Below are 17,381 nucleotides of genomic sequence, written 5' to 3'. Positions count from 1 at the left end.
AATGATATATGTAAGTCACTCTTTTGGTTTCATATAGATTTTTTTAAAGAGGAGCTATAGGTTCACAAAAAATTGAGAGGAAGGTGCAGAGATTTCACACACACCTCCTGTGCCCACATATGCATAGCCTCCCCTACTATCAGTATTTCCCACTGTAGTGGAACATTCATTACAATCAGTGAACCTACACTGATATGTCATAATTTCCCAAAGTCCATACTTTACATTAGAATTCACTCTTGGTGGTGTACATTTTATGGGTTTAGACAAATGTATGATGACATGCAACCATCATTATGGCATCATACAAAGTATTTTTCACTGGCCCCAAAATCCTTTGTGCTCTACCCCTCTATCCCCTACCCCAAACCCCTAACAACCACTGTTCTCTTTACTGTCTCCATGGTTTTTTGCCTTTTCTAGAATGTCATATAGTTGGAACCATACAGAATGTAGCTTTTTCAGACTGGCTTCCTTTTCTTAATTATATACATTTAAGTTTCTTCCATGTCTTTTCATGGGAGGGTAGCTCATTTCTTTTCAGCACTCAATAATACTCTGTGGTCTGGATGTACCACAGTTTATCCATTTACCTACCGAAGGGCATCTTGGTTGCTTCCAAGTTTTGGCAACTATGAATAAAACTTCTACAAACATCCATGTGCAGGTTTTTATGTGGACATAAGTTTTCAGATCTTTTGGATAGATACCAAGGAGCACGATTGTTAGATTGTATGGTGAGAGTATGTTTAGTTTTGTAAAAACCTGCCAAACTGTCTTCCAAATTGGCTGCACCATTTTGCATTCCCTGTGGCGATGAATGAGAGTTCCTCTTGCTCCACATTTAGCATTTGGTCTTGTCAGTGTTCCAGATTTTGGCCATTCTGATAGGTGTGTCATAGAGATATTTTTGGAAACTATTTTCACAGAGGCAGTATCATAAACATACATAATGTCTACACATGCTCCATCAATGTTCAGTAGTGTGCAATAAGTACTATCTCCTCTCTGACTCACTCCATCTCTTTCTAGAGAGAAGTTCCCAGCTTCCCCAACATACCCTAGTTCATGGTAGACATCCACAACTAAGCAAATGACTTAATTACTCATTCACTAATCATCATCCATATTCATTTGTAAGAGTGCCTACTGTGTGTCAAGGGCTTCAGGATACCATTAGAGTTTCCTTTCCTTTATGGCAGAGGATTTAAATTTTATTTTAAAAATAACAACCCCCCCCCCCCCCATTTTACTCTAAACAAATCTCACATTAACTTGGAAATTCTGAAGTGCTTATAAAGTCTTGGTGCATGTGGTTTGATCCCAGAGGGATAGAGTCTACATTCTTAAATCAGCTCAAGGGAACTCATCCTTTTCTGGGGAATGTGTATGCTACAAAGGACATAGCATCCTCCATCCACTAACTTCTCTCACCCCCATAGCTCTTTTCAACAAATCTCCCCTCCCCCAACCTTCTTTTCTCCCAATTCTCCATGCCTAACATTATACCCCTCCCTCCCTTCCTCCCTCCCTCCCTCCCTCCCCACTTCCCTCCTCACCTCCCCACCTCCCTCCCTCCCTCCCTTCCTTCCTTCCTTCCTTCCCTCTTTCTTCCTATTTTTTTTTTAATTTTTTAACTTTAATTTGCCCCCCTTTTTTTTTTTGAGAGAGAGAGAGAGCTTGGATGAGGGGAATGGCAGAGGGAGAGGGAGAATCCTAAGTAGGCTCCTTACTTAGCACAGAGCCTGGCATGGGTCTCAGTTTCAAGACCCTGAGATTATTACCTGGCCAGAATCAAGAATCAGACCAACTAAGCCACCCAGACACCCCTACCCAGGTCTTTCTTGAATGGGAGAAGGCAGATAGAGCTTGGAGCAGTACTGCATGGGAAGGTATGATACAAGCCAGACCAGAATTATTCAGAAGGCAGGGAACCTCATCAATTACAAGCTTAAAAACAAGGTTGCCTTGTTTGGTCAAAGAGGTTCTGAAATCTGGGATCCCTGGGTGGCGCAGTGGTTTAGCGCCTGCCTTTGGCCCAGGGCGCGATCCTGGAGACCCGGGATCGAATCCCACGTCAGGCTCCCGGTGCATGGAGCCTGCTTCTCCCTCTGCCTGTGTCTCTGCCTCTCTCTCTCTCTCTGTGACTATCATAAATAAATAAAAATTAAAAAAAAAAAAAAAAAAAAAAAAAAAAAGAGGTTCTGAAATCTCAGAACCTCAAGTTCTGGGTCTGCCCAACATGCATTAGACTGTTTATTTTACATTCATCCATCCGTTTGCCACAGGAGCCTGGATGGATTCACTGTAGCCTCGGTACTCTAGAAAATTAAGGGATGAAACCAAAGGTCTGATAGTCTGCATTTGTAGAGCTTGATGAAATAATCGCAGACATGTTATGCTGCCAAATCCAGAAATTTGAGTGTTTTAAAAGCAAGAACAAGAATGTGTCAATGTCCAGATGAAAGGAAAATAATTCCTTATGGTGGAAACACAGGCATCTGTGTGAGAAAGATTAGGGAGTGAGGGTCAGAGAATTTTTCTTCTATTTTGGAGGTGCTATTTCTTGACCTTGAGGTGTCCCTCTTGTCTGGGTTGCTGCTTTTGCCTCCCCAGGATGAGCTCTCCATCACCTGGCCCAGCCTTCAGGGCAAAGAGCTCTTCAAGAGCCCAATGAATCTTAATAAAAAATGGAAATGGCTTTTCCCCTTCATTTTAATTAACATTATGTCTACATTTCTGGGATAATGGATAATTAAGTGAGTTCCCTTGGCATTACAATGTTCTTGGAAATAATTTATGGTTTCGTTTCACTATGTGAAGGCTGTTTGGGTTGGTTCTGAAGTTCCATCATAAATATTTCTGAGGAGTATTTGCACGTCAGTGATTTGTATTCACACGGCTGTGATACTGCATTCTGGGGAAGTGTCTTATGTAATATTTTCTTAAAGGGAGTGCTTCCATTCTTTGCTTGCTTTCCAGGCACAGAGTCATTTTCAGAATGTTGTATTCAGGCCTTAGATAGCCTCTCAGTGGACCTTCTCAAATTGGTCTGGGCTTAAGAACAATAAAGGTTGATATTTATTAAATGCTCACTAATATGTACCAGGGACTATGCTAAAACATTTTGCATGTATAGTCTATATTTGGTAGTCATAATAAGCCAATGGATTAAGTGCTATTATTGTTAGCCCCAGTTTACCCCAGCTAGAGAGTGGCAGGGCTGGAATTTGAAACTAGGCAGTCTGCTTACATCACCCATGGTGCCCAGTGAACTCCTTATGACACCCTTATGGAACTATTTGTAGATAGAGATGTGTCAACCTTCTGCTTTCAGAGAAGCATCCTCCAGGAGACCTCTTGTGGTGATGGAAATGTTCTATATTAGAACTGTCCAATATAGTGGATGCTAGCTATGGATGGCTATTGAGCCCATGAAGTATCTGTGACTATGGAACTGAATAATTGAATAACCTTAACTTCAAATAGCTCCATGTGGTTGTTGGCTGCAGTATTGGGACAGCACAGCTCTAGAGCAAATTGTCTGCTCTGGGCAATAATATTCTGACCACCACTTTTGCTGCTATAACAAATTACTCAAACTGCCTGGTTGAAAAAAACCACAAATGTATGACTTCACAGTTCTGAAGTCAGAAGTCCTAAATGAAGGCTGTGTTCCTTCTGGAGCCTCTAGTGGAGAATGTGTTTCCTTGCCTTTTCTAGTTTCTAGAGCCCACTTGCATTTGTTGGCTGGTGGTCTCTTCTTCTATCTTCAAGTTAAACAGCAGAGCAACTTCAACTCTCTCTGATTCTGACTTTTTGCCTTCTTCTTATTAGGACCCTTTTAATTATATTGGCATACCTGGATAATCCACGATAATCTCTCCTCAAGATCCTTAAGATTCTTGACCTTGAGGTGCCCCTCTTGTCTAGGTTGCTGCTTTTTCTCCCCAGGCTGAGGGGAAGTCTCTGCAAAGTCCCCTTATTATATAAGGTGACATACTGAAAGGGAATAAAGGCGAAAGGAGAAAAAATGAGTTGGAAATATCAGAAAGGGAGACAGAACATGAGAGACTTCTAACTCTGGGAAACGAACTAGGGGTGGTAGAAAGGGATGTAGGCGGGGTTTGGGGTGATTGGGTGACGGGCACTGAGGGGGGCACTTGATGGGATGAGCACCGGGTGTTATTCTATATGTTGGCAAATTGAACACCAATAAAAAATTTATAAAAAAAAAAATAAGGTGACATATTCACAGGTTCTGAGGATCGGGACCAGGACAGCTTTATGGGGGAGCCATAAATTAGCTCCCAAATATCCTTGTGGGGTTATCATTTGGAGGGTAAGGGCACAGGCGCTCTGAAGTTGCAGGGACCTGGGTGCAAATCCCCACTTTGTCACTTACTCCCTTTGTAACTTGGCTTTGAGCAGGGTGCTTAAGCTTTCTGAGTCTCAGTGAACTTATCTTTCAAAGGAGAATAATACTAACACCAAGCTGGTAGAGTCATAAAAATTAAGTGAGATGATGATTAGCACAGAGGGGGAAACCTAATAAGTGCTCACAATGGTTTGATGCTACTTCTTTTACTTAGTTTTTGTCACTATTTGGTGCAATGGTATACTCTTACTTCCTACTTTGCTCCTTTAAATAATATCCCTGGGGTCAAAGAAATACAGAGATGATGAGAATCATGATCATAAGTAGTAATCTCTTTCATTCAAATTGCTTTTTAAAAGCCTCCCTTTTATTTCACTTAATCTTTATAGCCGCCATTTGAAGTAAAAGTGGTAGCATTCTCACTTTGCAGAGAAAACAAAGGCTTATAATTATAGAGTTCCTGGACAGCAGAGCTAGGACCCAGATGCTTACCTACTGGTCCCAAGACTGATGCTCATTCCACCTTTTCATACCTACTTCTCTCCTGTGTTGAAACAAAGAAGGAGGAAGGTGTGCGTGTTTACATGTCGGGTGGAAGGATAAATCAAGAAAGGTGGGGAGGAATGGCAATAATATTTTGGCTCTGTGTTGCTGGTCCAGAGCCATTCATGTATGGTAAGACCTGAAATTTTATGCACCTTTTTTTGACATCTTTGAGCCTCATAGGGCCTAAAGATCTAACTGTGAGTTCCCCTGCTCTTACCAGATATACCCCACCTTCCCCCCACTTCTCCCCCAGAAGGAAAGGCTTTCCACCTGCTTAGTTCCCTTATCACCTAGACTAGCCGCATTCCAACTGGTCCTCTACCTGATGGGTCCTACCTTCCTACCAGCCTGCAGAATTATTCTGACGAACCAGACACACCCTCCTGTGGGAACAAGGGCCATCTCACACTCTTGTCACTATATAAGGCCTGCCTCCTGTAGCCCCTGCTGGTTACTTCTGCTCTAAGTACAACCTTCACTTGGCCCTGGGTGTTGTACACTGTCATAGCTTTCCTGGGCTGTGAGTATATGTGACCATTAAACAGTGTTGGTCTCATCTGTCCACTGTGGGGTGCCATGTATTAGGCCATCTCATCCTCCCTAGGACAGAGGAGCCCACCTTCACCAGTGGGATGAATAGGAGGTAATCAGAACAATCCTCCCAAATGTGAATTCTAACTGCCCACTCAGTCACTTGAAACTCAAGTCCTCCCAGTGCCTCAGTTTTTCCATCTCAGAAATGGAGCCATTATTCGTATAATAGGATTAATAGGATTCATATGAAAGTTGAACAAAATACATGTTTATGTATCTGGCATATAAAACACTGAACAGCTTTATTCATTCGTTCATTCATTCATTCATTCCCCTATTGAACATATATATATTAAATACTCATTGGTTTTTGGGGAAGAAAAACTCTTATTAGGAAAACCCAGACTCAGTTATGAGTTTAGCTGACCATGCTATCAGTGACTACCTGGACATGAACTCGAGATATTTTGCTAAGTCCAGGGTGAATTTGAAAATAAATTGCATACCTACTTTTCAAGAAATGACAATACTTCGACTTCCTCTTCTCCCCCTTGCCCCTTGTATGAACTCATCTGGGCCTAGTCCCTCTGATGGTATCTCTCTCTCTCTCTAAACTGCTCAATTTATCTTGAATTTAAATTGCAAAAAGTTAGGATGTGCATAGTTGTTAAACTTTCAAACTTGAGCTTTCCTCACCCCTGCATTTCCAACTCAGCACAAAGGCATTTTCATTAGATGATCACCCAAGCTGTAGCTGGTGTTATACAATTCCATTTGGCACATAAAAATGTATTTCTTTCTGACTGCATTATATTACCCTACTTATTGAACCGTTTATCACATAGTGTGGGGCCCAAGCTCTGTTTTATTGAAACTACAGAATCAAATATCCATGTATCCACATATCTCTATGTCTCTACAGGTACTTTTCTGGAGAGAGTTGCTGCTTAGGAATGCTGACAAGCTAAGCAGTCTTCCTTCTCTGTTCCCCTGGGTTTAGTGGATTCCATTAGAAATACTTCCATCCTATAAAAGGGATGCCTGCCCGACCCCCGCCCCCAACCCCACCCTGCAATGGGATGATGGGATTGCACTGCCCCAGCATTTAGCATCAAATGCGAAATAGTAGGGTCATTATGAATCCCAAGACGAAAGGCTTCCAGGCCTGAGTTCATATGCCAGCTCTTCTTCTTCCCCTACCCTGTGACCTTGGGTCATGTTAAGAATCAGAATAAGCACTGGCTGAGTTTGCTAACTTGCATGATCTTTAGTCTTCTCATTTGTAAAGTAAATGGAGATGAGAGTAGCACCAAATTCAGATGCTGTTGAAGTGAATACATGAGCTAAAATGTATGTATGTTTGGAAGAGGGTTAGGTATCTTATGCGAGCTATCATTTTAATTTTCTTTCATACTTTGCTATCTTCTGATTCCTTCTTGGTAAAGGGAAGGTTAGAGGGGATATGATGAATTCTATTCATTCATTTATTCATTCATGTATTTGTTCATTCATCCAACATTTATTATGTGCGTATTATGTATCAGGTGTGATACTAGGCTGTGGGATGCCAAGAGATTAAAATGAATAATACATAGCCTTAGCCCTCAAAAATGCTGAGTTTATTGCAAAGATAGACATGTGAGTGTTCACAAGCAAAATAGCCTGAATCCTGCCCTACTTCCCATCCCTTGCCCTCTAGCCTTGCTCTTGAAAGGATGCAAGGTTTCTGGAATTCCACTGTTAAAGTGCTTGAGTACAAATATTAACAGGCAGCTCCTGAGAAAGGCCTCCCAACTTGAAGTCAGCAGACCCCGTTTAAGTCAAATTTACCCACTTAACCTTGAGCAAATCATTCCTTTGCTTTCTCTGTAAAACCGGGAGTGACACTATCCACGCAGTCTACCACACAGAGCAGCATCTACTGCATCCAGAAAGTACTTTGTAAACTCTGAAGTGACGATTCTGATATGAGAAACAGAACACCCTGTCTCAGTCCCACATGGGAGAGGTGGGGAATGTGTGATAAAACAAGTTAGAACCCTGGCGGGTATTTCTGTCTCCTTCTGTTAAACTTGGGTTTGGCAACTTTTAAAACCCTTCTTCTTGATTCTAAAACTAGGTCCTAAGGGAACCTGTGAGACAAGCTGTCAAACAGTAACTGAAAAGTTAGATAAAGTTAGGGAAGCTAAGAGGTGGGTGCTTCTCTGATGCTTCTTGCCTAAAGATAGAACAAAGGAGGAACAATGCATCTCTCCAAGTGGGGAAAATGAAATCGTGGAGAGCTTTAATTTGTGGAACCCTGACTCTTGACTCTAGCTGCCTCCTCTAGGTTCTGAACCTGCTTGGAAAGTGAGTTTCTCAGTGTGGTCACTATTTCTAGAACTGGACAGGGCAGTTCTTCACTAGACTGTGCAGTAGGTAACTGTGCCAAGTAAACACCAATCGTGGCCCCCAGGTCAGTCCCTGTAACAACCTCCAGCACCCATACATACTTTCAAGTATTCTCTAGAGAGGAAACTAGCAAGATTTTTCTGTAAAGATCCACATAGCAAATATTTTGGGCTTTGTCTGCCATACGGTCTCTGTTGAAACAGCTCAACTCTGCATTGTACTGGAAAGCGACCATAGACATATTAGCAAATGGATATGCTATGTTCTAATAAATTTTATTTCTAGTAGCAGGCTGGAATTGGTCTGGTGGAGGACTCTGTTTTAGGGAATTATACCACCCCATTGAAATTAACTTTTCTATAAGGAGAAAATTGGGCAGAGAAATGGGCTGGTTGTCCTGGATGGTATTGATAGTCAGAAAATGATGACTTCTTCATAGAAGAAGGAAATGCAAAATGGAAGACTTTGTTTTGACTGTCCCCCTGAATTATGATTCTCCAGAGAAACAAGACCAATAGATAGGCAGGCCAACAAACAGATAGGTAATGGTTATGAAGGCTGCGAAGTCTCACAATGTGACAAGCTGGAGTTCCAGGAAAGCTAGTTGTAAATTCAGTCTGAGTCTGAAGGCCTGAGAACCAAGGGAGACAATGGTGTAAATCTCAGTCCCAGGGTAGAAGATGAGATGAGATGTCACACCTCAACCAGGCCGAAGAGATGGGGTGAATTCTTCCTTTCTCTGACTTTTTTTCTATTCAGGCCCCAAAAGATAGGATGGTGCCCATCACCCTGGGGGAGGGCCATATTCTGGATCTGTTAGTTCAAATGCTAATCTAATCTGCAACTCCCTTATTGACCACCTAGAAATAATATTTAACCAAATATCTGGGCATCTCCTGATTGAGTCAAGTTGATACATAAAATTAACTATCATACATCCTGTACTATTTTAAAAATTGAGGCATTGGCCTGGCCCAAGCCTGAGTCCTGGCCTCCTAAGTCAGCCACTTACTCTCCGAACAGCATGAGCTTCACCACCCATTCCACCTTCTCTTCCAACTACCGGTCCCTGGGCTCCGTGCAGTTGTCCAGCCACCAGGTCTGGCCAATCAGCAGTGGTGCGGCCAACATCTATGCAGGTGTGGGGGGCTCAGGCTCCCAGACCTCCGCATCCTGCTCCACCAGCTTCCGGGGTGACTGAGGGTCCGAGGGCCTGGCCACGGGTATGGCTGGGGGTCTGGCGGGCATAGGGGGCATCCAGGGCAAGAAGGAGACCATGCAAGACCTGAATGACCAGGACCTCCTACCTGGAGAGGGTGAGGAGCCTGGAAGCTGATAATCAGAGACTGGAGATGAAAATTTGGGAACACCTGGAGAAAAAGGGACCCCAGGTCAGAGAGACTGGGGGCATTACTTCAAGACCATTGAGGGCCTGAGGGCTCAGATCTTTGCAAGTGCTGTGGACAATGCCCTCATCGTTCTACAGGTTGACAATGCCTGGCTTGCTGCTGACGACTTCCGAGTCAAGTATGAGATGGAGCTGGCCATGCACCAGTCTGTGGAGAGTGACATCCATGGACTCCACAAGGTCATTGATGACACCAATGTCACTCGGCTGCAGCTAGAGACAGAGATCGAGGCTTTCAAGGAGGAGCTGCTCTTCATGAAGAACCATGAGGAGGAAGTAAAGGGTCTACAAAACCAATTGCCAACTCTGGGTTGACGGTGGAGTTGGATGTCCCCAAATATCAGGACCTCAGCAAGAGCATGGCAGATATCTGGGCCCAGTATGATGAGCTGGCTCAGAAGAACCAGGAGGAGCTGGACAAGTACTGGTCCCAGCAGATCGAGGAGAGCACCACAGTAGTCACTACACAGACCCCTGAGATAGGAGAAGCTGAGATGACCCTCACAGAGCTGAGACGTACCGCCCAGTCTTTGGAAATCAACCTGGACTCAATGAGAAACCTGAAGGCCAGCTTGGAGAACAGCCTGAGGGAGGGGTCGAGACCCGCTATGTGATGCAGATGGAGCAACTCAATGGGGTCCTGCTGCACCTGGAATCAGAGCTGTCCCAAACCCAGGCAGGGGGGCAGCGCCAGGCCCAGGAGTATGAGGCCCTGATGAATGTCAAGGTCAAGCTGGAGGCTGGGATTGCCACCTACCGTCACCTGTTGGAAGATGGGGAGGACTTCAATCTTACTGACATCCTGGTCAACAACTCCTTGCAGACCATCCAGAAGACCATCACCCGCAAGATCATGGACAGTAAGGTGGGATCTGAGACCAATGACACCAAAATTCTGAGGTGTTGAGGCAGCAAAACAGGGTACCCTTTGAGGAGCAGGAGGCCAATAAAAAGATTCAGAGGTCAAAAAAAATTAAGGCATTGTTTATATACAAGAAACATAATTTACATACAATGAAATCTCAAAAGTACAGTTCAGTGAGTTTTGACAAAAATACACTTGTGTGAGAATCATCTCTAAGATGTTTCCCTCCCCTAAGAATGTGTCATGCTGAGATGCCTGGGTGGCTCAGCAGTTCAGCGTCTGCCTTTGGCTCAGGGCGTGATCCTGGAGTCCTGGGATCATGTCCCACATCAGGCTTCCTGCAGGGAGCCTGCTTCTCCCTCTGCCTATGTCTCTGCCTCTCTCTTGGTGTCTCTCATGAATAAATAAAATCTTTTTTTTTTAATAAAATCTTAAAAAAAAAAAAAGGATGTATCTTATGCCCCTGGACAATCTAGGGTCCCCCAACCTGAAGCAACCACTGTTCTGATTTCTATCCCTATAGATTATCCATTTCTGTTTTTCTATTTCATATATTGGAATTTTGTAGCTCATACATTTTTTGTGTCTAGTTTTGACTTTTTCATTAAATAAAATAGGGGTATAAACAATAATATAAGACAAACTGATTATAAAGATCACCCTAATCCCATCACCTGAAAAACACATCTGTTTTCATCATGGTAAATTCTTCTCCAAATCTGACCCATGTGTGCACATCTTTTAATATAATTATTTTCAGACTTTACACACCATTTCCCCTGATTTTTTATTTAATGATACACCAGACACATTTTCCTTGTTTCCATGGAATTACCTTAATGATTGTTTAGTAGTTGTCTAAGATTCCAGCCTACTGATGCGTTCAACCTTTCTGAAACCTTCCCATTATAGAGAGAGGTAGTATATCTAGGTATATTCTGAGGAGGCTGATTTCCTGGTCCAAATACTGACTCTGTGCCTCAGTTGCTCATCTATGAGGTAGGAAGTACACGAGGACCTACTTCATAGGGTTGTTGTTAGGATTAAATGAATTTCTCCATGTCAGATACTCAGAACAATGCTTAATACATAATAAGCACTATCATCATTAGGTATCTAGGTTGTCCAGTTTTTTTATAGGTGATGTCATCACAGATACTTTAGGTCCTACAGCTATTACCTTTTCCTGAATTATTCCTAAGATAAATTCCCAGGAGGAGAGTTAAAGAGATGGGCTATCTGATGGCCCTTACTATGTGCTGTCCACCCTCCTGTGTTCTCTTCTCAATTCATGCATCCTCTGCACTGGCTCCTCATCTGTGATGATCCTTCTGTACTTCTCACATCCTGTAAATTTCCAGTTTTTCTCAGTAATGTCTCCAATTTTTTTAATTAATCTACCTCTTTTCATTCCTACTTGCCATTACCTTGGCCCATGCTAACATCATCTCACTTCTGGATTGCTGAAACCACCTCCTACTTCCATTCTCCCATTTAGGCCCACCCCATCCCACCAGTTTTCTATTGACTGATAGAGCTGTCCTCTCAATAGGCTCATCTGATCATATCACCTACCTGTAAAGGTCCTATCACCCTTAGAATAATCCAAACCTCTTGATACGCTTTCCAGGGCCCTTGTTGATTTAGACCCACTTCTATTATTCAGTCTTCCCACCACACATGACTCCCCCGCCCCGCCATTCTTCTGTCTCTCACATGAAGCATGTCTTTCTCATCTTCATCTCATCTCATCTCTCTTTTCCTCTCCCTCCTAGATATACTGTTGCTCAGCCTTGAAATCTTTTTCTTTACATTTGTTTTTATTTAAGTTTGATTTTCCAGCATATAGTATAACACCCAGTTATACTTGCCCGTCACCCAGTTACCCCATCCCCCTACCCACCTCCCCTTCTGTAACCTTTTGCTTACCAGAGTTAGGAGTCTCTTATGGTTTGTTTCTCTAATTTTTCCCACTCATTTCCTCTCCTTTCCCTGATAAATCCCTTTCACTATTTCTTATATTCCCCCATATGAATGAAACCATATGATTGTCCTTCTCTGACTGACTTATTTCACTCAGCATAATACTGTCCAGTTCCATCCACATCAAAGCAAATGGTGGATATTTGTCCTCTCTGATGTCAGCCTTGAAATCTCATTTTGGCTCTTAGATCAGAGGAAAACCCATCCCTAACCTCCCAAGTTATCTTTGATATCTTCTCTTTTTTGTTATTCATGAGACTTTTGTGACTACTTGTTTATTGTGTTTCTACCTCTAGGAGAGGTTCTGTATTTTTACCCTCCTTAATTCCTCCTTACTATCCTAGCACATGGTAGGCCCTTGGTACATGTTTGTTAAATTAGTAAATGAGAGATTTACTGATTTCAGGAGAGCTGTACCAACTTAACACCAATGTAATACAGATGTCATTTCACATGCAGGCTTGACAGCATTGGGTATTGTTGTTTTAGAAATGTTTTCATTGATTTAGTCTAAAATAATACCTCCAGATTATTTTAATTTGTATTTGTTCAGCTATTAATAAAAAGTGAATTTTTTTTCAAAGATGGGGACCAAAAGTTAAGGATTAACCCTCCCCCCTCTACTCACTTGCTCATTTGTTCATTCAACAAACTTACAAAGTTCCAGATTATGTGCTAAATTCTGAGGATTCAAGTTGCCAATGATACTATCCCCTTTCCACAGAGAAATCATGGTCAAGAGAGGAATTCAGAAATGCAAATAAATGATAAAAGAGAGTAACAGGGACCATAATGAAGAGATGTATTGGGGCTTGTTTTAGACTTGAGAAGGTTCTGGGCTACCTTTATGTTGAGAGCAAAGCTCGGCTCCAGGGGTTCTGTTATTTACCCATGAGGATAAAATGGATGATCCTTCCATTTTCTTTTTTTTCTTAAGATTTTATTATTTTTTTTATGAGAGAGAGAGGCAGAGACACAGGCTGTGGGAGAAGCAGGTTCCCTGCAGGGAGCCTGATGCAGGACTCGATCCCCAGACCTGGGATCACGCCCTGAGCCAAAGGCAGATGCCCAGCCACTGAGCCACCAAGGTGTCCCCTAACATTTTCTTCATAGTCTCCCCATCTATCTCATCCTGGGATAAAATTCAGTCGTCTTAGCCTGACCATTGCCCAAGCCCAACTTGGACGTTATCTTTAATGATGCTTCTCTCTTGCCTGGCTGGACATACTCACTGAACCCCATTTCACGTTTGACTAGCTTCATATCAGACTCTTAATGAGATGACAGTGTGAAATTGGTGTTTGGCCTCATCTGGGAATGGTGGGAGGGAAGGAATGGGAAGAGGTCAGAAAGGTAGGATGAAACATGATGAAACAAGATGAGCTAGCAATATTTCTCTTTGTGAAGAAGACTGTGTAGTGACCATACAAGGCCTTCCATTGGGAGAAAAGGAAGCAAGTGCATACACCCAACAGCACAACTGTCCAGGGTTCTGCTCCTTGAGGACCTGGTTCTAATGAATCTATTCCTGGTTCTAATGAGGTGTTCTCTAACACACACAAAAGCTTCTTAGTCAGAAGTTATTTGTGAGTTTATGCCCTAGGAGACTCAATATAATCCTCTCCCAGGATTATAAATCAGCACAATAGTAAGGTTTTGGAATTTGGGTTCCATGATTATGCTTATCCATGATCAGATGGCAGTGTATATACCTGTCTCATGTCCTCAAAGGCTTTATGGTTAAGGTTGGAAGACAAGATCTACAACAGAGAAAAATAAAATTATAAGCAATCATATGTGACTGCTAAAGCAGAGGAAGATATATAAGAATGTTGTAGACAAGGTGGCAGAGAATGGGATCTTGGAGAGTGAGGTTTGGCAAAATGCGGGGTACGGGGAAGGCATCTCAGGAGAGGGTCACACCACCAGTGGAGGGATGCTGGTAGAGTGAGCCTGGATGTTCAAGGTCCACTGATGATAACTTCTTGAGGCGGTCTGATGGTCTCACACATTGGTGAGAGCTAATAAGTAACATTGGAGAGTAAGAATATGCCAGGATTGTAGTGTTCGAATTCAGTAAAGAATTAGATGTTCTGTGGAAGGACATTGGCTTCGTTGAAAAAATTGAGCAGAGACTATAGGAGGCAGCACAGGGCCCAACCACAAGACACCCTGACTCTGAGCATCTGAAAAAGACCTCCCCTCTACCCCTGCCAGGAAGGTGGGAAAAGAAGCCACAGGGCCATGGTCTGTAGTGTGGAACTAATCTAGTGATTGACTTGTATGGTATTGGGAAGATTGTCTATGAACCCCTTTGCACAGGTAGAGATTTGACTGCTCAAAATATGACACCAGTTTGACCACACTTCTGGGGCTGCAACCCAGTCTCTGTTGTTTACCAGAAACTCATTATTTACCCCAGCTGGGGAGAAGAAATGAGTGAATCTGTCAACTCTTCTGTTTACACCCTGGATTTTAATTTTATTAACTACTGTCCTCGTTAGAGACACTTGGTGCAGCAAATGTTCTTTTTTTTTTTTTTTTTTTTTTAAGAGAACAATTGTTTCCCTCCACAAGGGCAAACATAAACCTTATTTACCAAACTGCCAACCTCATCAGCGAGTGTGAGATATACATATGTGTGCACGCACAAACACAAACCAAGCATCCTGAGAGCTGTATTGTCATTGAGAGTCAAATGCTTTTTGCTCCACCCCTTCCCAAATTATAAGAAAAATTAAAAAGAAACAAATATAAGGAGTCCCAGAAGCAATTTAGATCTGTGAATATTCCCTATCCCATTCCACCCCCATATGTAGGGTTTTCCTGTATTCTAGGAAAATAGAAGCTTCGTTCAAGACATCTCCCCCTGCCCACCACACATGGCAGAGGGCTGGCAGCCAACACTGCTCTGCTTCCAGCTGATGCTCATGTGACAGACTAGCAGTCCATGCTAGCCAAAAGTTTCAGAGTCCTGGAGTCCTTGTGCACAAATCCTTCTCCCTCTCCTTTCTACACTCCCTCTCCCTCACTCTCATGCAACAAGAAGTAGGAACCATATCTCTGTAAGGAGGACTCATCAGAATCTCTAATTAAATACATGGCAGCTGGTGAATTAAAGCATTTGTCTTAGCTCTACCTTCCTATAATACCTTATAATCCTGAGAGTCCAAAGTCTGAATTAATTATAATTTTTAAGAACCCAGGGAAACAGCAGCATAGAGGAGGGCGGGAGGGAGAAGGAGAAGCTATGGATGGTGACAATAAATGCTTGTGAGAAAGGGACAGAGCCCTCATTGTATCTAGAAGCGACTTTAGGAAGTTTATAAGCCTGCTTATTTGTATATATTGATATGAGTGAGATGTATGTGTGCGCACACATGTGCATATATTCGGGTCAAGTCTTAAGCACTTACTATTGGGCACTTCATAGTATCAGTTAATCAGCACTATCGCATCATCATCACTAGTAACAGTACTACTAGTAGAATGTTATAGCTACTGAGAGCTTATCATGTGCTCTCTGCAGGCTAAGCATTTGTCCCAACCATACCTTAGGATGCATGACTATGTAGTTGATATCATGCTTTTAACAAGGAAACGATGGAAGCTCAGAAAGGTTAAGTTACCTTCCTGAAGTCTCCCACAGCTCATAGGTGTCAGAGCTAGTGCTCAGATCTGGGCTGACCTGATCCCAGAAATCATTCTCCTAATCACCAGGCCAGTCTTGCTAAATTTACTATATGCCAGGCCCTTTGCTAGGTGCCCAGATTATAGACTTTAATAAGAATAATTCTTACCCTTAAGGAAAAGAGCCTGCTGTTGAGGCTAGCTAAGGTTTGCTGCTGTAACAGATATACCTGCACATCTGAGGGGCTTATTGCAGGGAAGATTTATTTCTCTCTCGTTGAATGTGTGACCATCCACGAGGAATGGGCACTCTATTCCTTGCAGTTATTCAAGACCCAGGCTCCTACCATTCTGTGGCTCCTAATTCTCACTATCAGACTTCCAAGGAACAGGAGGGCAAGGGTGTCATATATAGAATTTGTATCAGTTAGGTCTGGGAGTGGCCAGCAGTCCTTCCCCCTCCTGCTCTGTCCACCCTAACTCAGTCATGTGGCCATGCCTAACTGCAAACTTGGAAAAGGAGCCTAGCATGTCCCCAAGAAGGAGAAAAGAATGAGGTGTATTTGGAAAAGGCTTTTAAGAAGGAGAAATCCCTGCATTTTTTAATGTCAAAGGTGCAGAGGAGGATGGGACTGTCTGAACAGCTTTGTTTTTATCTCCTCGTCTGCCAGAAGTAGCAAGCTTAGTCTTTAAAAAGATGATGAAAAGAAAATAAAATGACTCATAATGCTCACAAGTGCAGCACACATGCAGTGAAAAGAACAATGCTCCTGGTGGAGTTAGGGGTTTGAGTTCACATCTTGGCCCTACCAGGGGAAAACATTTCTTACCCTCTCTGTGCCTCGGCTCCCTCCTTGGTAAAATGGAGATAATAGCACCCTGCCACATGGGGTTGCATGAAAATGAGAGGCAAGAAGACCGGTGAAATGTCTGGCACATGCCATGCCGGTGTCACCGCCCTGCCCTGGCAGCAGCAAGAAGCTCTTCCAAAGTCTCTCTAGCTGCTCTCAGCACCCTGTGCTACTTTTATGGGAGTATATGCTAGATCTTCTTTCAATTTCTCCCATAGTGAGTCACCTCAGTCATCAAAAGGCACATGCTTAAATGCTCACCAAACATGTAATCAACTATTTTCCTTTTTAAAAATTTTCTATTGCCTTAAAAAAATAGGTAGCTTGGCCAATAATTTTAGAAGTGATCAACAAATGGGGCATCTGGGTGGTTCAGTAGGTTCAGTAGGTTAAGCAATTGTCTTCATCTCAGGTTTTGATCCTGGGGTCCCTCTCCCTCTGCACCCCTGCCCTCCCCCATCCCTGGCTTATGCTCGCTCTCATACTCTGCTCTCTCTCAAATCTTTAAAAACAAAAAGTGATCATAGAATATTCATAATTTTATTATTTTAAGAGACATGATTTGTTAAATGGTGGCTTACGAGGCACTATTCAAAGACCTTTACATGCAATATCTCTTCTGTCCTAACAACCAACCCACAGTCTGGATCCTATTATTATCCCCACGTGGATATTAGCCAAGAACATGGAGTTTTGGTCCGTCTTGTCCACTGCTCAACTCTCAGCACCTATGACAGTGCTTGTCATGCAGCAAAGACTCAAAAGTTTGTGGGATGGATGGGCAGCCTTCCCATT

The 17,381-nt window shown here is 42.8% G+C and overlaps 1 protein-coding gene and 1 pseudogene across 10 annotated transcripts in view; both read left to right on the top strand.

Annotated features, from left to right (window-relative positions):
• RBFOX1 (RNA binding fox-1 homolog 1) overlaps nucleotides 1–17,381 on the top strand; it is a 2,034,214-nt gene that overhangs the window by 420,931 nt on the left and 1,595,902 nt on the right. The gene's annotated exons all lie outside the window — the stretch shown is intronic.
• LOC100686080 lies at nucleotides 8,874–10,164 on the top strand (annotated as a pseudogene).

This window comes from Canis lupus, chromosome 6 (genome assembly GCF_011100685.1).
Source record: "Canis lupus familiaris isolate Mischka breed German Shepherd chromosome 6, alternate assembly UU_Cfam_GSD_1.0, whole genome shotgun sequence".
NCBI classification, from domain to species: domain Eukaryota; kingdom Metazoa; phylum Chordata; class Mammalia; order Carnivora; family Canidae; genus Canis; species Canis lupus.
This window is presented reverse-complemented; position numbering and strand designations above follow the sequence as displayed.